Below are 21553 nucleotides of genomic sequence, written 5' to 3' on the forward strand. Positions count from 1 at the left end.
GTTGCAGTGAGCCAAGACGATGCTATTGCACTCCAGCCTGGGCAACAAAGTGAGACTACATCTCAAAAAAACAAAACAAAACAAAAAAAAAACCAAAAAAAAAAAAAACAAACTTTTTTGAAATCCTGAAAAAATGAGCATGAATATGTTGCATATACAAGTAGGGAATAACATTTAGGGCAACTGACATTTTAAATGCAAAGCTATAGAGCTGAAATTTGGTCCTATTCAATCTATGTAATGGAGAGAAATTCAGTGTTATACTGGTAGTGAGAAAGGAGAATGCAAATATAGACAGGAGTAAGGCATAAGGTTTACCCCATGGTTGTGGGAAGTGAAAAGCCATGTGCTAGATGGTCTGGAGTGATCATAAACTCATTGGCATGGACAGCAGTAAGAAATTCAAGCAATAGATAATAAGGACTCAATAAAATGAATGGCAGCATGGGTAGAAAGAAAAATCAGATTTAAGGATATAGCTAAATTACAATTGACAGAATATAGTGATTATTTACACAGAGTTGAGACACATATTGTGCACCAAGTTTTTTGTCATTTTTGTTGTGTTTTTAACTTTAAGCAATTTTTTGAAATGTAGTATTATTAAGAGAAATAAAGAAATGTGAGAATTGTGTCATAAATGGGACATAAATTGTAAGACAGATAATAAATTATCTTGCATACATGTTAAGTGCCACTGAATTTGCATATAAAAATGTCCACTAGGCATTATGAAATGTGTTTATCACATGAGAGCATTTTCAGATAAGACTACAGATTTTGTACTTAATGACATGGAAATAGCAGTTGAAAAACTGAAAACAAATAAGGTCACTCTGTGAATACAGAGCAACGAACAAACAGGATCACATTTTGAATTCTGGGAATCATGTAATGTTGAAGAATGAATAGAGCAGGAAACACCAGCAAGCTTTAATACACCAGCATACAAAAGAAGCAAGCACCTTCATCCAAATATTTTTGGCTGATAGGGAAACCTTGACACTGAGAAACTTCTTATATCTGTACTAGGTTTACAAGAGAGATAATGAAAGCATGCTCTAGGCATTATTATGTTTTTCTATAAGCATTTGCTTCAGGCCGTAATCTGTTCTCCAGGTAACTGTGTTTAATGATGTAGAAGTACAAGGATTCCTTCTGTCTTTTCTCCAGGTAGACCTAGCTCTCAGAACCGTAAAAGTATGTCAACACTAGTTCTTGGTGTTTTCTTAGGCTTGTACCTTAATTTAGAATCTTCAGAATTTTTATTAATACAATGGTGAGAAAAAAGAAATAAAGGAAAATACAAACCAAGAAAAACAATGGAGCATTAAAAGAGATTTTTCCGAAGACCTGATGCAGGTCTTTTCAAATTAGCTAATCAAAGTATCTTTATAGGAGATACCTAATCACGAGAAGGCTCAAGCAAATCTTACCATCCAGCTAGATCAAAATAGAAATTCAAATTCCTAAGAAAGAAAATACTCTAAACATAAAATATTCTCTTGCTGTCATCCTAAGTCATTTTGAAGAAAAGCCTAGAGTGGAATTGGGTAGAATATTGAGCTTCTCCTAATGGCAGTATCAAAGAAGGCCAATGGAATTGGAGATTAACAGGAGAGAGCTGTAAGACGCAAGATTCACTGAATAGTGACAGTGAAGTCATACACACACATCACTTATGGATGGTGATTGATTATAGGTTGCGGAATTTAGTTGTTAGGTAATAATTGATGGCTTAAGAGAAGTTATGCATACACAAGACATAAAGCAAATATGACAAAATGTCAATTGTTCATTTTTGGTTCTAGAATATTTCATTCTGATGTACATATACATCAGAACCATATATATATACACATATACATATATATATATATCAGAACCGTATATATACACACATATACATATATATGTCAGAACCATATATATATCAGAACTATATATATATACACACACACATTTATACATGTGGGTGTTTATATATATATATATGGTTATGGTAGTCTTACAAATCTTATGTAGCATTTGGTCATTGTCAAAAGTGAAAAGGCATACATCCTTGTTTCTTTACCTTGAGGATGCAGCCCTGAAGAGTGAAGACAGTGATGAGTGATAGAGCACAGGAAACACTCTAATAGTGAAGTATGGTCCCCATTATGATGTTAAGAAGAAGGAAGTAAACAATATGGATTTAAGGAGCATAAAAAGGGGATGGTAAAGGTAAAGTAATAATGACAAAAACTATCTGTGAACAAAAATGAATGCTACAATTAATCTTAGAAGGGAAGTTCAGGAAAAGCTAAAGGAAATTGATAGTTTAATAAGAAAAATGGGCAGAGATGTTGGATGGGTCAGAAGTTCTGGGAATTCCAGAGCTTAGTTAACACATCAGATTAGAGAATCATAGGATTAGATGAGCGTGTATAGAAATTCTTCCTAAAAAGAAAAGTATTTCACTTGCTCTTTCTTTCCTCATTTGTAATTTTGAGAATTTATTTTTAAAATATTTTAAAATTGATATGCAATAAATGATAAATAGTGAACTCACTACAATTAGATATATTTTGTGCATCACTACAAATAAATATGTTTGAAGATAAATTTAAAATTCATCAAAATTTTTTGAGCATATTTTAATAATAATATATTAGGAATATTAATTCTTAATATAGTAAGAATTTGTATAAAACTCAGTATTTTTTTTACTGTAGAATAAAATGTCTTCAGTGCAAATGTAATACAATTATCTCTGTGACAAGTTAAGCAAAGTTGCATCATAATTCTGGCCAAATTGTGTGACCTGGCTATTGTAGTAGGAAGAGGGCTGTTGCTACGCAGGAAAGCGCGTATGTGCAGTTATTTAGGTGATTAATTTTTTTCTGTTGGCATTATAAGCACTCATACATTTCATTAGCATTGAGTCATTTAATGTCAGCTATTTCTTGCTGCCTAAGGAGAAAAATAACCAAACAATCAAACAAAGCAAAAAAAAAAAAAAAACCCAAAAAGCCACATGAGCAAGAATCACAGTGTATTACAGGTAGATTTGCTTAGAACTTCCTAATTTTATATATTGACAGAACAAGGCCCCAAGTCACTTGCTGACTGAGTGGCAAAGTTGGGATAAGAGTCCATGGCTTCACAATTCTAGTCTAGAATCTTTGCAGCATGAAACAGAAATAAAAGTTATTGGAGGGATAAGTTCAAGACATCTATTGAACATCATGGTGACTATAGTTAATAACAATGTATTCTGTAAATCAAAAAGTATCTGGGACAGTTCTCAGTAAATTTAGAAGTTTATTTTGCCAAGGTTAAGGATACATGCCTAGGAGATAGGTCGATGCCTTTCTCCAAAGATGATTTGGAGGGGTTCAGTATTTAAAGAGGGAAGGGCAAGCTGGAAGGGGAAGAGGGAGGGTATGGTCACGTTACTGAACCTACATGTTGCAAGAGAAAGGGAACAGGTAGGGGAATAGTCAATTATACATTTGTCTCACGCTCAGTAAATCAGCACTTTATATAAGATAAGGTGAACACAGAGTAGCTACTTGTGGAGATATTTAACTTTTTATCTGTAGCTATATGCTTAGAAACAAAAGGAGAGGTAGTTTCTTGCACAACTCAGTTTTCAGCTTACATTTTTTTCTTTTGGCCTAGTGAAATTAGAGTCCCAGATTTTTATTTTCCTTTCACAATTCTATACTTGAAAATTGCTGAGTACATTTTAAGGGTTCTCTTAGTAAAAAATGAAAAGTATGTAAGTTAATACATGTTAATTAGCTTGATTCAGCTCCTCCACAATGTGTGTGTGTATACATATATATATAAACATTATGAAGGCTGGGTATGGTGGCTCACGCCTATAATCTCTGCACTTTGGGAGGCCAGGGGGCCATCTGAGAAATATAACGGGACCGCACGTCTACAAAAACATTTAAAAATTAAAAAAAAAAATACCCGGACATGGTGGCTTGTGCCTATAGTCCTAGCATCTTGAGAGGCTGAGGTAGGAATATTGCTTGAGCCCAGGAGTTTGAGGTGAGCTATGATCGCACCACTGCACTCCAGCCTGGGTGACAGAGTGACACCCTGTCTCCCATAAAACAAAAAAAACCATGTTATATACCTTGCATGCACAATTTTTATTGGTCAATTAAAGCAACATTTAAAAAGCCATTGTGGTGAAAAAAACCCAAAGGCATTGGAGTTACCTCTTCCTCCATGGAGTCTCAATGCAAAGCATCATGGTGGACCCCAAAAGATTTAATGAGCTCAGTTCCAGTAGTCTTTGAATCTTATTTTATTAGCTTGATGTTGTGTGGCAACCTTAATGAGTAAAACAAGTCAGTGAGCATTTTTAGCTATTTTTGTCCCTCTTTATATCTCTTCGTGGCCTTCTGTACTTCAATAAATATATGAATAAATGAAAAAATGAAATCCCTACTTGCTAATTCAATAGGACCTGTCATAGAAGTGTTTCTGTTTAACCCTTATACTTGGCTCCATGTCACCGATTTGATTCCTGTACTCCAGTTGGCTGGCATTAAGTGCAGCTTGAATTTGGAATTAATTAATACAGTTGACATTTGAAATCATGAATTTAATGTCAGGGCAAAAAACTATGGGAGTTATAACAGTTATGGTTAAAACCAGAAACGAGAAACTCAATCAAATATTTAAAGTACATGAAATTTAGCACAGGGAATTGGTTTAAAATGTGAGAGAATAGCTAAGAAGCCAAAAAGAGGAGGGTCTGGCAATCTGAGCATTAGTCAAAGCAGGAAAGCGCTTTCACTCCTCAGGGTAGAGGGACAAAGGGAGGCTGTGATATCATGGAGCCTGAGGATCAAGGGTTAACTGGTGGAATATGAAACCAAGGTGGAGCTCTCAGGGGCCAGGTAGAGTCATGGATGGGACTCTGCCCTTAACTCACACCTGGACTGTTAAGTATCCACTCTGAGGTGAGGAAGAGGGACACTACTAATTTTCTCTTCCTCTCACTGTGTAACCCGGCAATACTGAGCAGAGCAGAAGAAAAAAGTAAAAAATAAATAAAAAGGATGGAGGTAAAATAGGATGAAGACAAGAACAACAGTATTTCTTAAAATATGGTCCATAAAGTAACTATTAGAGTCACCTAACAATTTTGAAAATGCAAACTTCTAAGAGAGAAATCATGACTTATTATTCAGAACCTCAGGGTTGGTGGAGTATGATTGAAAAACCTGAATATATAATGAGCTAAAAATGAGAAAATGAGAAAATCCATGAACTATGGCTGAAGAAAATCTGCTCAGGAATCTTTCTTCTTTCTCTAAGTTATAATTTATGATAACTTATGGAACCACACAAATATCTCAAATAAAAATTTATATTTACTTTTTTAGCTATTCTAAAATGAGAAAATTAAAAGAAAGGCTGATTATTTTAATTAACTCTTAAATAGGCTAATTATAAATATCCTAAATAGTTGCAAGATGGTATTAAAATTTCATCATGTTAACTGCTGAAAATAACTTCAGCTTTGTGATACCACACATATGATGGATGGAGAGAAAGAGAGGCAATACTTACTAAGTGTTTATTATGTGGCAGAAAAATATACATATTATATATTTTAGTCATTAAAAAACCCTTCATGGAAATATGTATCCTCCAGTCTTATAGTTACGGCAACTGAGGCACTGATATTTGACATGTGATAATCCATGTCTCATGGCTGTTTGTGGACTGGGCCAAGATTTAAACTTGTGTAATTCAGCTTCAGAAAAAAATCCATGAAAGCTTTTATCAAACAGAAAACTCTTATGTTTTTGTTTCCTCTCCTTCCTTTACTAATTGCAAAAACCCTATGAAGAAAAGTATAAAAATTATAAGTTTACAGCTTGAGGGATTTTGGTGAAGTGAACACACACGTGTAACAGGCACCTACAACAAGAAACAGAACTTGACTAGACCCTCCTCATATCTCCTTGCAGGCATTAGTTATCCAAGGCTAAAACATCTATGCTGACTACCAACATCATATATTTTTGTATGTTTTTAAAATATAAATGGTATTATATGTAGTCTTTTGTGTGCAACTTCTTTTTTTTGAGCATTATCTTTGTGATTTTCATCCATTCTTTTCTCGTGTAGCAGTAGCTAGCTTATTCTCATTGCTGTTAGCATTCCCTTTTAGGAATATCCACAGTTTGTCACTGTACATCCACAATATTTTATGTTGGCTATAAAAATATTCCAAATTTCTGTAAATATACACCTAAAGAAAACTTTTCTATAAGGATTCGTCCTGATTTGAATTATAATCAAATGACATATTATATATAAGTGTGTGTGTGTATGTGTGTATATATAATACATATGTAGTTTTATAAATTTAAAATATTTGTGTAGCTCAAACTGAGTTAATGACAGTTACACACTTGTATTTTTATATATATAATACATATACATATATATAATCTGCTGTATGTTTGGTAATGTAGGACATATTGAGTAAAAGATATATATAACAGTTACATAAAATATCATGTCACATCACTTCACACCTACTTCATACCTAATCAAAAACAATGGAAAATAATAAGTATTGATGAAAATGTGGAGAAATTGAAACTCTTTGATATTGATGGCAGGAATGTCTAGTCCACCTTTTTTCTCATTTGATTTACTTGGTACCTTAACTAAAGCCCTGTCTCCAGGTTTATAACCACTCTGCACAGCCTTCTAATTGAAATTCTATTCACATTATTCATTTGTTTATGACCATCAACAGATCTCTACTGGCATCTCATTTTGTCTACACTTTCAGGTCCTAGAGTTTATTATAAGAACTGTTTTCTCATGGCATACAGCTATATCTCTAGCCGTCTCTCATGGTGCAGAGCTACAGATTACTTTTCCCATAAGAAATATGTTTCTTTGAGTTATGTGGGCATCATTCTCTCCATTTGGAACCCACTATGTCATCTGTCCCCTTAGGAGAAAATCTTAGCATTTTTGTCCCTTTGAGCCATCCATACCTTAAATAAACAGAACAATTGCAGTTTTAAAATAATAAATTTGCCCTAATCCTTTACATATCTGTTTTCTAATGAACTATACAAACTTTGAGAACAGAGCATGTCTCATTCATCTTTGAAACCCAATACTGAATAAATTCATGTTGGATAAATACCTAAATAAATTCATAGCTAAAAAAAGAAGAGATTATTTCTAGCTAAAGGCAAGTAAGCCTTTGTAGATAAAAGAAAACTTTACTTTCAGAATCCCTTGGTAATCAGAATATATTGCTTAGGACCTGTTTTCAAGGAGCAACCCTTTTAATGTATCTATTGGCCATATCAGAAGCAGAATCGATCAGCATAGAGATAGCTAATATATGAAACCCATTAGATATATTTGCTCTCCTAAGTAGGCCAAACATTGGCTACAGAATCTCATTTACAAACGGGGTTATTCATCACATTTTCTCACAATGGATTGTGTACCAGACATTAATCCATCAATATATTGAATCCTCACAAATTTATGTAGCTGAAACTGAGTTAATGACAGTGAGGGTCACACGTGTCCCTAACAAATTAGATAAGTTGTTACTTAGTGACATATGCAACAAATATAAAGCTAGTGAATCAGTGAAGCTAGTAAAGCTAGATATCTAAAATGAAACCCTGAAATTAGTCTCCAGCAACTGATTGGCAAATCAGAGCTTGGTCTGTCTGGTCTTTAACATTCAAAAAAGACACCTGGCCAAATTTTTAACATTATCATTTCTCAGGAAAAAAAAATGCAATTTGAAAGGCCGAACTAGAGGGCAGGAATAGCCTCAAACACTGGCTCATCCTAATTCTGCCAGCACAATTTCTTCTCCAGGAGGAAAACTGTTCACTATTAAGCACAAAGCTCATTTAACTCAAAATCCCAATCAACAGAACCCTGACAAAATGTTTCATAATTTTTTTTTTAAAAAGTAACCAGCCTACTCATAATAAATAAGATTAAGTGCTATAGGAATCTGAACCCCAAAATTTAGAGACAGGTCTCAGTTGATTTAGAAAGTTTATTTGGCCAAGGTTGAAGACAACACCTGTGACACAGCCTCAGGAAGTTCCGATGACATGTGCCCAAGGTGATCAGGGCACAGCTTGGTTTTACACATTTTAGGGAGACCCGAGACGTCAATCAATGTTTGTAAGAAGTACATTAGCTCTCTCCAGAAAGGCAGCGACAAACTCAAAGCAAGGACCTCTGACTAGTGGCTTCCAGGTCACAGGTAGGTGAAAGAAAGATGGTTGCATTCTTTAGAGTTTCTGCTAAGTCTTTCTAAAGGAGGCAATCAGATATGCATCTATCTCTGTGACCAAAGGGATGACTTTGAATAGAATGGAAGGCAGATTTGCTCTGAGCAGTACCCAACTCCTTTCACAGAAAATAAACAAATTATTATATAGTGCACCTTAGATTTTTAAAAGGGGATAGATGAGCAGTTTTGCAAAAGTCACTTTCAAAATTGTAGATTATTGGGCAGCAGGGGAGAGAGAAAGGGGTGGGGAAGAGAAGAAAAAAGACCCAACTGAGTTGCATCCATACTTCAGAATTTGTAATAAGCAATTTGCAGCATGCATGTTAGAATGACACACAGGCCGATCATGAAGAGAGAAGTAGCAATCCCCAGTCTCTTTCCTTTATTTCTTCCAGCTCTGCCTATTTCCACAAGTTCTCCCAGATTTTTTTTTAGTAACATTAAGCATTATGAGAGATAGCATGTCACTCCTTCAAAACATCAGCTCTAGAACACAATGGTCTGAATCAACAGCTTCTGAAAAAATGACCTATATATTACTTTATGTTTCTGATTTTGTTTTGTTTTGTTTTGTTTTTTGAGACTGAGTGTCTCTCTGTTGCCCAGGCTGGAGTGCAGTGGCAAGATCTCTGCTCACTGCAACCTCTGCCTCCCGGGTTCAAGTGATTCTTGTGCCTCAGCCACCTAAGTAGCTGGGATTATAGGCATGCACCACCACACCCGGCTAATTTTTGTATTTTTAGTAGACACAAGAGTTTCATCATGTTGCCCAGGATGGTCTTGAATTCCTGACCTCAAGTGATCTGCCTGCCTCTGCCTCTCAAAGTGCTGGGATTACAGGCCTGAGCCACTGTGCCCAGCCTTACTTTATGTTTCAATCAAAGTGGAAGTTGTACTGTATAATTTACAACATTAAACTTTAGAATGAAGCATGGCCATTCCCTTCCAATGTCCATACTAAATCTAACTTCATTTTATCCCCAAAATAACACACACATACACAGGCAAATACACATACATACTGCATTCTGTAAGTGCATTTCTTCTTTCCATCCTTGAATAAATTGCTTACATTTGATTAAATCAATGTTTTATATTACCATGAGTGTGAACTAGTGTTCCCTGCTGACTCATGTTATAAACTAGGCTTGCATTTTTTTCCTTGTTAATTTTTTCACATGCAATTAATATTTGCCACTTATTTTATTTATAGAATTCCTGTATCCCAAAAATAGGACAGCAGCTTAAATCAACTATCCATTAGTGTAAACACATAAGATGGTTTACTGTCTCCTTTTTGTCACTGTTCTTTGTTCATAGAGCCCTAGCCCTCCAGCACCAATGTGGACAGATTGCCCTCCAGGTCTCTGTATTGCTGAGGACCTACAAATTCAGCGCACTTTACTTCTGCATTTGGCTCGTTGTTTTGTAGATCACATGAGTTCTTTGTTCTTAGGTTATTTCCTTGATTTTGAAGGACCATGTCCTAGCTTCCTACATTGGTCAGATAAAACTTTCAAGGTTTGGTTTGTTTTTGTTTCAGTATTTGCATATTTACTATTATCTTTCTCCTCATGTTTTATTGTTTAACTGGATATAAAAATTAGGCTTCAAAATAATTTTCTCCCAGAATGTTGAAGGCTATAATCCCAGACAATCTGAGACAGGTCTCAGTTAATTTAGAAATTTAATTTTGCCAAGCTTAAGGATGCGTGCCCGTGACACCACCTCAGGAAGTCCTGATGACATGTGCCCAAGGTAGTCAGGACACAGCTTGGTTTTACACATTTTCGGGAGACATGAGACATCAATCAATATATGTAAGAAGTACATTAGCTCAGTCCAGAAGGGCAGAGGCAACTCAAAGCAGGGAAGGGGCTTCCAGGTCACCGGTAGGTGAGAGATAAATGGTTGCATTCTTTTGAGTTTCTGATAAGCCTTTCCAAATGAGACAATCAGAATATGCATCTATCTTAGTGAACAGGAAAATAATTGAATAGAATCGGAGGCAGATTTGCCCTGAGGAGTTTCCAGCTTGAATTTTCCTTTTAGGTTAGTGATCTGGGGGGCCCAAGATATGTTCCTTTCACAAGGCATTGCACCCATTCCGCAAGATTGATATCAGTGGTAACAAGTCTGATGTTATTTTGAAGTCCAATCCAATGTTGTTACTTGTTTATATTTGATAGTTTCATTGTAGGCCTTCTTTCAGGTTTTCCGTTTGTTGTTGTTTTTTTCTCTTCCTGTAATCTGACTGAATTTTTGAGGATAAAATCAAAATATGATTTCTGGTGGTGTCATGGTCAATGATGAACTTTTCATTGACTTCCATTCACTGAGGGAAAATCATGGGACAATTTAGAATATACCTAGATTTATATGTCTACCCAGTTATAAATCTAGATATACCCTGGTACTCTTTTCAGTACTAGGTGGGCTAAGGATATTCACTGCATTTCTGTTACCACAGATAATGTCAAACATAAACTAATTTGTTTGCAAAAGAAGGAAAGAAAAAGAAAGAAGGAAGAAAGGAAAAGAAGGAAGGAAGGAAGGAACTATTTTAATGTATGTCCTCTGGTAGTTGTGATGCTTCTGTTTTGATTTTTTTGGTTGTTGTTTTGAGATAGAGTCTCACTCTTGTTGCCCAGGCTGGAGTGCAATGGCGTGATCTCAGCTCACTACAACTTCTACCTCCCAGGTTCAAGGAAGTCTCCTGCCTCAGCCTCCCAAGTAGCTGAGATTACAGATGCCTACCACCATGCCTAGCTAATTTTTGTATTTTTAGTGGAGATGGAGTTTCACCATGTTGGCCAGGCTGGTCTCAAACTCCTGACCTCAAGTGATCTGCGTACTTCGCCTCCCAAAGTGCTGGGATTACAGGCATGAGCCACTACACTCGGCCTTCTTTTGATTTTTAATTTTGTTTTCACCTAGACCAGTCACCTTCTTTACTATGTAATAGCATTTAGGGGACAAGGACCAGGGAATAGTATAATACATCAAAGTCCACTTCACAAAGACCTGACTCCATGAAATGGATCCCATTAGAACTCTCCACTTGGTTTAATTATCTGAGTTAAGCAGTCACAGACCAAAAAGGCATTGCAAATATCATGAATATGATTTAGTCTACAGGGAGATAATAAGAAAAAAAAAATACGAACCGCAAAAACAAAGCAACACTCAGAAAACAGTCTACCCCTAAAGCCTCTGAGTCACAAATCATAGGTGTGTGCTTTCTCAATGGCTGTCAGCACTGACATATCGTGTTCTTCCGCTGAGAGCCTTTTGTTCATGAGGTCCATCAGTGTCCAGAACTGCTGTACAGATGTGAAAGTGAGGCCCATGCCTGGACTTCTCTTACGAATCGTTAGGTAGGCTCCTGAGGGAAAGAGAAGGAGAGAGGACAGGTATGCCGATTTGGGATTGCTTCCCTTGTTTGTGACAGGATGGTATCTCAAGGCACAAAATAGCTCTATGTTTTTGTTTCTTAAAACTAGCTTCTCTCTTAATACAGTCTGTTCTGTTCTTTCTCCTGGAAGTTTCTACTGCAAAGTTTCTTGAGTCTTTATTTTGTCTATAAATGAATTGATCCCATCAAGCTTTTAATGAACGCTTCTGATATTTTTGGAAAGATTAAAATATCTTAACATCTCCAACTCTGAATGATAAGGGATTCTCACTTGCCTGCTAGATCAGCCCCCTCTGAGGCTGGAACTCAAGGATATTGCTGTCAAAATCAGACCCTCTGAAGTTGGGCATGTGTTCATATCAATGCCAAAGCATCACATCAAATAAGATGATAATAAGAGCCATATTCTGTTGCTAAAGGGTCACATTGTCAGGTCTTTTTCCTGAAGCTTCATATTAACTTGGGCTGGTAGTTTACTGACAAATTATTTTTTAACAATTGTATTAGGTGATAGTTCCCATGATTTTTAAAAAATCAGAAAAAAACTTTTTTGGTACAAGAAAGCCAGGATTTTATACTGTCCAGGGCTAGCCAGTGGTGAGAGCCACACCAAAGACAGGCTTCTAGCAACCTTCCACAAAGGCTCTCAAAAGTTAACTTTGAGTCAGGAGGAGCCTGTTGCAATGTTAATGTGGTAACCAGCAGAAGTGGTCTATTGATTTTTTAAAAAATTCAGTGTGTCCTTGAACATGTTGCTCTCTTAGACTATAAGTTACTTCTCACTGTGTGATTGAGACAAACAACGTTTTAAAAATCCATGTTATGTACTCCAGGAGGCCCCTAACTGCCACCATCCCCCACCACCACCCCCTGCCCCGCCACCACCACACCCCCAGCAGAGCTTGTTTCTCCACACTGTATGTCAGAAATCTATATCTGTACTTTATTGGCAATACTCTTGTTTGTTTGGATGTCTGTCACCACACAGGATTGTGCTTCATATTTTATGTGCTTTATATCCTCTCAGTGTTTGCTGAGAGAATGAATAGATAGATAACAGATAAAGAAATGAATGAATAATGCTATTATTGCATGTAAATATCTGAGTTCAATGAAGTTAATAATATTCACAAGTACTTGAACTTGAAAGAAAGGGAATCAGGACAGGAAAGATTTGAAAAAGAGAGAGAGCATGACATTCAATAGTGGTTTTTCAACTTTATTTTTATAACTTTTTAACTTTTATTTTAGGTTCAGAGGTATGTGTGTTGGTTTGTTATATAGGTTAATTGCATGTCATGAGGGTTTGGTATACAGATTATTTCATCACCCAGGTAATAGGCATAGTACCTGAGAGGTAGTTTTTCAATCTTCTTTCTCCTCCTATCCTCCACCTTCAAGTAGACCCTGATATCCATTGTTCCCTTCTTTGTGTTCTTGTGTGCTCAATGTTTAGTTCCCACTTATAAGGAAGAACATGTGGTATTTGGTTTTCTGTTCCTGCATTAGTTCACTTAGGATAATGGCCTCCAGCTTAATCCATGTTCCTGCAAAGGACATGATCTCATTCGTTTTTATGGCTGTGTAGTATTTCATAGTGTATATGTCCCATATTTTCTTTATCCAGTCTACAGTTAATGGGCATTTAGGTTGATTACATGTCTTTCCCATTGTGAATAGTGCTGTCATGAACATAGTTGTGCATGTGTCTTTATGACAGAAAGATTTCTATTCCTTTGGATATATACCCAGTAGTGGATTACTGGGTTGAATAGTAATTCTTTTTTAAGTTATTTGAGAAATGTGAGAACATGCAATATTTGATTTTCTGTTCCTGCATTAGCTTGCTAAGAATAGTCGCCTCCACCTTCATCCATGTTCCTGCAAAGGACATGACCTCATTCTTTTCTATGGCTGCATAGTATTCCATGGTGTTTATGCACCACATTTTTTATTGAGTCTACCACTGATGAACATTTAGATTGATTCCATGTCTTTGCTATTGTGAATAGTGCTGCAATGAACATATGTGTGCATGTGTCTTTATGATAGAATGATTTATATTCCTTTGGGTATATACCCAGTAATGGAATTGCTTGATTGAATTGTATTTCTGTTGTGTTGGTCTTTGAGGAATCACCACACTGTCTTCCACAATGGTTGAAATGATTTACACTCCCATGAACAGCATATAAGCATTCCTTTTTTTTCTGCAACCTGTTAGCATCTGCTATTTTTTGACTTTTTAATAGTAGCCATTCTGACTATTGTGAGATGATATCTCATTGTGGTTTTGATATCTCATTGTGGTTTTTATTTACATTTCTCTAATAATCAGTAATGTTGAGCTTTTATTCATAATTGTCGGCGACATGTATATATTCTTCTGAAAAGTGTCCATATCTTTTGCCCACTTTTTAATGGAGTTGTTTGTTTTTTCCTTGTAAATTAAAATTTCCTTTAGATCCTGGATATTAGACCTTTGTCAGATGCATAGTTAGCGAGAATTTTCTCCCATCCAGTAGGTTGTCTGTTTCCCCTGTTGGTAGTTTCTTTTGCTGTGCAGAGCTCTTTAGTTTAATTAGATCACATATGTCAATTTTTGCTTTTATTGCAATTGCTTTTGGCAGGTTTGTCATGAAGTCTTTGTCCACTGTAATGTCCAGAATAATATTGCCTGGGTTATCTTCCAGGGTTTTTATAGTTTTCGGTTTTATATTTAAGTCTTTAATCCATCCTGATTTGATTTTTGCATATGGTTTAAGAAAGGGGTGCAGTTTCAATCTTCTGCACATGGCTAGCCAGTTATCCCAGCACCATTTGTTGAATAGGGTGTCCTGTTCCCATTGCTTGTTTGCTTTGTTGAAGATCAGATGGCTGTAAGTGTGTTGCATTATTTCTGGGCTATTTATTTATTGTATTCCATTGGCCTATGTGTCTGTTTCTGTACCTGTATCAAGCTGTTTTGGTTACTGTACCTTTGTAACATAGTTTGAAGTCAGATAATACTATGCTTCCTGCTTTGTTCTTTTTGCTTAGATTTCCCTTGGCTATTCAGGCTCTTTTTTGGTTCTATGTGCATTTTTAAATAGCTATTTTCTAATTCTATGAAGAATGTCATTGGTAGTTTGATAGGAATACCATTGAACCTGTAAGTTGCTTTGGGCAGTATGGCCATTTTAACTATATTGATTCTTCTTATCCATGCACATGTAATGTTTTTCCATTTCTTTGCGTCATCTCTGATTTATTTGAACAGTGTTTTTTTAATTCTCACTGTAGAGATCTTTCACCTCCCTGATAGCCATACTCAAAGGTATTTTATTCTTTTTGTTGCTATTGTGAATGGGATTGCATTCTTGATTTGGGTATCTGCTTGGAAGTTGTTGGTGTATGGAAATTTTGTTGATTTTTGTAGATTGATTTTGTATCCTGAAACTTTTCTAAAGTTGTGTATCAGATCTAGGACCTTTGGAGCAGAGTTTGGTAGCATTATTTTTCCCTAAATAAAATTTATATCAAGTCCTACATATGAAATATATAAAAGAAGACTGAGTCTGAGTTTGGTAGCTCAAATCTCTAATCGCAGTATTTTGAGAGGCTGTGGTGGGAAAATTTTATGAAACCAGCCTGTGCAACACAGCTGACCCCATAATTAAAAAAAAATGCTGGATGTGGTGTCATGCTCCTATAATCCCAGCTATTCAGGAGGCTGACGCAGAAGGATCTTTTGGGTCCAAGGACTGCAGTGAGCTGTGATTATGCCACTGCAATCCAGCCTGGGTGACTTATAAAAATGGGAGAATGAGAAATGGGATCCCCAACTATTTGACCCTTTTGCCTTTACCTTAGAAGCCAGGAGCATCTCTGAGTAACTCTAGTGTTAATGCAATTCAGTTTACGAACCACTGGTCTAACTTGCACTCAAGATTATAAGCACATAGGACATCCAACCAGAGAAGCCAGACACCTTTAATGATTCTCATGACGTTTTTGCTCACACACATTCAAACTGACATTGCTAAGGACTCAGCCCTACTGCAAGTTTGTGTATTTCCTAAGTTTGGCAACTTACTCCTAAAATCAGCAGAAATGTGACGGGCCCAAGGCTATCTCTGAGGCTCAACATTAAGTCAGTCTGTTAGCTAGTACTACTATGACCCTATGGCCTGGTTCTGGTGACTGTAACTGGGTTCTTGTTTTAATCTTGCTCCTAAAACTTCATAAAATTCTACTGTTCTAGGAAGAGGTAACACCCTTGCTGTTTATTCATAGTTCAATACAGACATTCTTCTGATGCTGTGTTTCTGTTTAGACCTCCACAATATAATCTTGGAGGACAGTCTGTACTTTGCTCACTCATGTTCGGTTGCAGTGGCTGTGCTGATAACCTGTTTGCGTGATGGTCTTGCTACTCCACGTGGAAGGCTTAGCTCCTGGAACTCCTGGCTGTTTTCCTGCCCCTGGATACTGATGAAGAGTAGCAGAATATGTCACTTCACATATGCCACTTTGGCTTAGGATTATTTTGAGCTAAAGTTACTTGACAAACAGCAGATGTAGGAAGAGCATCCTAATCTCCTTTTTCTTCCTAAAAGCAGCAGAGAAAAGCTCCCATGTGAAAGATGTCCTCCCTAAATTAGGGAAAATAAAACATTTTTCAAAGAGGAGTCATATCTAAGACAATTCTGTACAGACTTCATTAAAATAATTTCTTACCATCTTTTTATATTACAACATAATTTAGTTACTTTTCTATAATTGCCTCTTTTTGTTCAACCTGACATAAAAGTACTTAGGTTTTGCTAATTCTTTGGGTCTTCATTTTCCCATGAGGGCCCCAAGTCATGTTAAACATATGTGTATGCTTTTCCTTTGTTAATCTATTATACATCTATTTAATCCCTAGGCTCGGCTAGAGACGCTAAGAGGATAGAGCTAAATTTTTGCCTCCCCTACGCTGCCTAGTCACTAGCTTCTGATACTTTCCGTTTTGGTCCATTCTACAAAAAAGAAATTCAGACTGTGTGTCAGGGTGGAAATACCAAAGAAATAGGGAATTCACATGTAAAAGATGCTAATGCTGCCCATGCTAATTTGGTTAGGACTAACTCTACTTTCCTGGGTTTACTAGACTGAAAGTCAAGAACCTTTGAGTTGTCTTCCAATTATTCTATGTGGTAATATGTGATCTTGATAAAAATTACTTTTGAAAATATCAGGATCCATATCTGTAAAATGGTCCTGCTGGACTAAATGATCCCTAATATGCTTACAATTATCATTAACATATCTGATGTTTTAGGGTTTCATTATTGTACCATAGAAAATGAGGACATTGTGTTTTAACCATTCATCCATTTGTACTACACATGCTTTTAAATGTTTCTCCTTTTATCTCCAGATTGCACTGCTGTATCCACTCACATCAATGTGATTGATTTTCTAGTGACACAGAAGAATATGTACTTTACAACTCCATCCCTCACCTTGGAACTCAAAATTTACATGTTGAACAGTAAGTCCCCAAGGTCTTCATCATTCAAGCTTTCCTCCTCAACGATTCTAATTCTCCATAAGAGCAGCAAATTCAGGACAAACACAGTCCTCCTGGAGGCCAGTGCCATAATTAATAAGAATTAACACAACTTGGAGAGTAGGCTATTCACTTCCTCTGAAATGTGCGAACATAATTTAATCTTCTCAGTAATTTGTGAGATAGTGTATTATTTTCCTGCACTTTTCAGATGGAGTATCTAAGACACAGAGTTTCAATACGTAGGTGAAGTTCACATCACCAGTAGCAGACTGAACTGGGATCCAAAGCCAAGCAATGTCATCATCTGTCCTTCAATGCATGGTGCTCTGCCACCTCACTGAGAGACTGAGGATTCCTTTAAAATAAACTCTAATGGACACATCACATATACCATCATTCCTTCCCTTCTCTGCTGTTTCTCTCAGCTTCTCCCAGTCTTTCTGAAGCTTTCCCCCTACCATCAGTGAAATCTCTACCTTGTCAGGTTATTTGCTTGATTTCTGCAAAAATCCATTTTCTCAAAAAGAAACTCACTGGAGCAAAACTTAAATTCTAAATGTCACAGCTGTCAATTAGCAGTGTGACCTTTACTAAGTCATTCTCCTTCTATGGGTCTCAGTTTTGCTTTTTTACAGCCTCTAAGATTGGCTATAGCCCAGTGTGATTTTTTTACGATGTTTTGAACAAAGGCATTTGACTTTTATCATTTAACAGGAAAGGTTTGAATGTTATCAGTTTATGAAATTATTTGTCTTAAGCATTTCATCATCAAATAAATAGCTAAATATAGGCATGTAATGACAGGCTTTAACATGAAATGAGTTTCAAACATGTGAAGAAGCTTGATGATAGGTTGGTATACTTGAGAAATTCTTTAATAAATGTTTTTGAATTGGTAAAGGAACGAATGCTTGAGTGTTGGTGGAATGTTGTGTTAATTAATGAAACAGCATTGTCAAGTTTAATAAAATCTCTGTTCCTTGCAAAGTCATTAATGTGCTATTCTAAATAAGATTAGGCCAAGGACTCTTGGCATTGCACCCTAAGTAGGCCAGATTTTAACAGAGGCTGTCCTTGCTACTGACCTCACCTTTTCCATCTACAGATCTAAAGCAGATGCTTTAAAAAAAAAGATCAGGTTATTGGGAAAGATCTGGAGAAGCAGACTCCTTGTTGCTCCCTGGGTCACATAATCTACAAACTGTCCCTTTTGTCAATTGATTCAGGTAGAATGACTCTCCCAACATGCTTTCCCTTTGTGCCTGAAAGTACCTATGTTATAGAAATTATCCTCTTTAATTACAATTTTCTATTATTCTCTCTGAACAATGAGTACGTTGATGTTTGGGACTGTGTCTTTCTCCCTCACTTCCCATTCCTTCTTTCCTGCCTGATGTATATAAATAATGAGAGAAACATTGCTAAAATTGTATGACAAATGAGGTAATCAAGGTTGTAAACTAACTACAAATGCTCCTGATTCCATAATTAGGAGTCATGTGCTTTTGGAAGCAGTAAAAGTTCTGTGAGCACTGCATTTTCTGAAACATAGGCTGAGGTGCCACAAGGGAGGCATCTCACCCCTGTGTCTCTGTTCCAGATGTTCCTCTTCTGCTATCAGCTTCACTCCTGAGGGTATCCCTTCTCAAGCAGCTGTTTGCTGTCAGAAAGTGGCATACTTGCAGCATTAAGTGGGTCCTGGAACTGCCTAAAATGATCTTGGCCAGATCCCTTCACCACCTCATACACACTATTCGCAAACTGAATTTTCACTTCTTTTCCAGGGTCTTTTGCATACCTTATGTCCTCTGTTTCTTCTGCTACCATCTTAGCAGAATCCAAATAACTCTGAATCTCAGCCCTCCATTCTATCTGAAGGTGATTGCTTTCTTAGCATGGATATTAGAATTTGCTTTATCCTGTGTGATAGTCAGGTATATAATTCATATTCTGACTGTAAGATATTTGCAAACTAATTGTGATAATTTGGACATAGATAAGAATTTAATTTTTCTGTATTATATAAAATAAAACTTGAAAGCCTTAAAGTAATTATACTGCAAGAAAATGCGAAGAGAACTTAAGACAGAAAAAGATATCTGAAGGTGTTCAGATTTCTCCAGCCTCATCTTTTCCTGAAAAATCATCCTAAAACTCCATCACTATCATCCTAAAACTCCATCACTATCACAACACTTCCTGTCTATAGCCTCCAGGGGTTTGTAACCTTGCTGCCGACAGTCTTACCCATCCACCAATGATATCAACAACAGCTGAGAACTTATTAAAAATGCAGACATTTGGGTCACTCCAAACCAAGTGAAAAAGTGTCTTCATTTTAACAAGACCCTTGGTGATTTATATACATATTACAGGTCGAGAAGCACAGCTCTGGACCTCCAGTGGTCTATGTAGGGCTGGGCAACATTTTGGGGACAGAAATTTTGAGTATATATTAAAATACATATATACACCAACTTTGTTTCTTGTGTTTTAACATTTTATAAAAATATTTGCTGGATATCCTGAGAATATATGTTTCTTCCAGCCAAGAGACAGAATGGTGGAGTGATTAAACCACCACGAATGGATTTAAATCCAAACTCTGTGAATCATGACATGAACCTAGGCAGCTTATCTGTGCCTCAATGTACTCATCTATAAAATAGGTATAATAGAACCCAATTCATAGGGTAATTAGGCAGATGCAGTTTGTTAAAATGTATAAATTACTTAAATCCAGCATATCATTAGCACAATATGTGTTTGTAAAAATAATTAAGCACAATAATGGAAATGAAAGAATTAGCAATGTGGTTTATCCACATTGATATTGATATTTGAATATATTTTAGAGATACAAGTGAATAAAAAATAAAATTCAGAATAGAGGTCCTCAGTTATGATCTCATTTTATCTAAACAGTAAAACTGTGGAAACAATTTATTGTTATCCACATTTTGAAGATGTGAAAACCGAGGCTGAGCAGGATGATATAACTAACCCATCCAAAGTCATCAATGAGTTAGCACAGGCTGAGACTAAAGTACATTGCTTTCATTTGGTTCAACATTTGCAAAATATTGTTTATCTGCCAAGCTCTTAATAGGCCCCAGAATTACAGAGAAGGTGATCTAAATTTAAAGAAAGGAAAATATGTTTGGGAGATATCATTTAGGAAAAGAATACCACATTGAAAAACAATCTGAGTGAAAAATAACAAATGTATTTTCATGTTATAGCTAAGGAAATATGTGGATGCATCAAGAACACCAGGAAATCTATTTCCTAAGAGTGATGCTAGTAGTTTTATTTTTTTTAATTTTTGAGGAGCCCTCATACAGTCTTCCATAATAGCTGCATCATTCTTCATTGTCACCAGCAGCGTACAAGAGTTCTAATTTCTTCACATACTTGCCAACACTTTTTTCTTCATAGTTAGGTGTGGGTGTGGATAATATCTATCCTAACAGGTAAGACATGAGGTGATAATTCTGTGGCTTTAATGTGCATTTCCCTGATGATTAACACTTTTTCCTAAACCTAAATCAAGTGGCCATTTGTGTTTCTTCTTTCCAGAAATGCTTATTGAAGTCTTTTGTCCTTTCTAAAAATTGGGTTACTTGTATTTTGTTTCGTTTTGCTATGGAGAAGTAGGTGATTTTTTTTTTGTATTTTGGATATTAACTCCTTATCAGATGAATGGTTTGAAAATATTTTCTCCTGTTTCATAGGTTGTCTTTTTATTCCATTGATTGTTTCTTTTGCTGTGCACAAGATCTTTAGTTTGATGTAGTCTTTCTTATAATTTTTTGCTTTTTTTCCCCTGTGTTTTTAATGTCATATCCAAAAATCATTACCAAGGCCAATGTCAAGAAGCTTTTTCCCCTGAGATTCTTTTTTTTCCCCTGAGTTTCTTTTTTTTCCCCCTAGGAGTTTTGTGGTTTTATAGTTTTAGGTCTTATGTTTATGTCATTCTTTTGAGTTTATTTTTGTGTATGGTGTAAGATAACTGTCTAATTTTATTCTTTTGCATGTGGATGTTTCATTTTTTCAATACCAGTTGTTGAAGAAAATATTTTTTCTCAATTGTGTGTTCTTGGAATGCTTCTCAAAGATCAACTGACAATGTATGTGAGAGTTTATTTCTGGATCTGTATGCTGTCTCATAGGTCTATATGTCTGTCTTAATGTCAGTACCATGCTGTTTTAATTATCATAGCTTTGTAATATTTTGAAAGCAGGAAGTGTAATGTCTCCAACTTTCTTCTTCTTAAGATCATGT

General features: G+C 36.1%; 1 long non-coding RNA gene across 4 annotated transcripts in view; it reads left to right on the forward strand.

Moving 5' to 3' along the window:
* LOC134807806 (uncharacterized) overlaps positions 1 to 21553 on the forward strand; it is a 415718-nt gene that overhangs the window by 255008 nt on the left and 139157 nt on the right. For 2 of the 4 annotated variants that reach the window (XR_010149083.1, XR_010149081.1), the window contains one exon: positions 17134 to 17247. The exons of the other annotated variants lie outside the window; for them this stretch is intronic. This is a non-coding gene — a long non-coding RNA (uncharacterized LOC134807806). The remainder of the gene's footprint in view (positions 1 to 17133; positions 17248 to 21553) is intronic. 4 annotated transcript variants of the gene reach the window in all.

The sequence above is a fragment of the Pan troglodytes genome, chromosome 12, assembly GCF_028858775.2.
Source record: "Pan troglodytes isolate AG18354 chromosome 12, NHGRI_mPanTro3-v2.0_pri, whole genome shotgun sequence".
NCBI lineage: Eukaryota > Metazoa > Chordata > Mammalia > Primates > Hominidae > Pan > Pan troglodytes.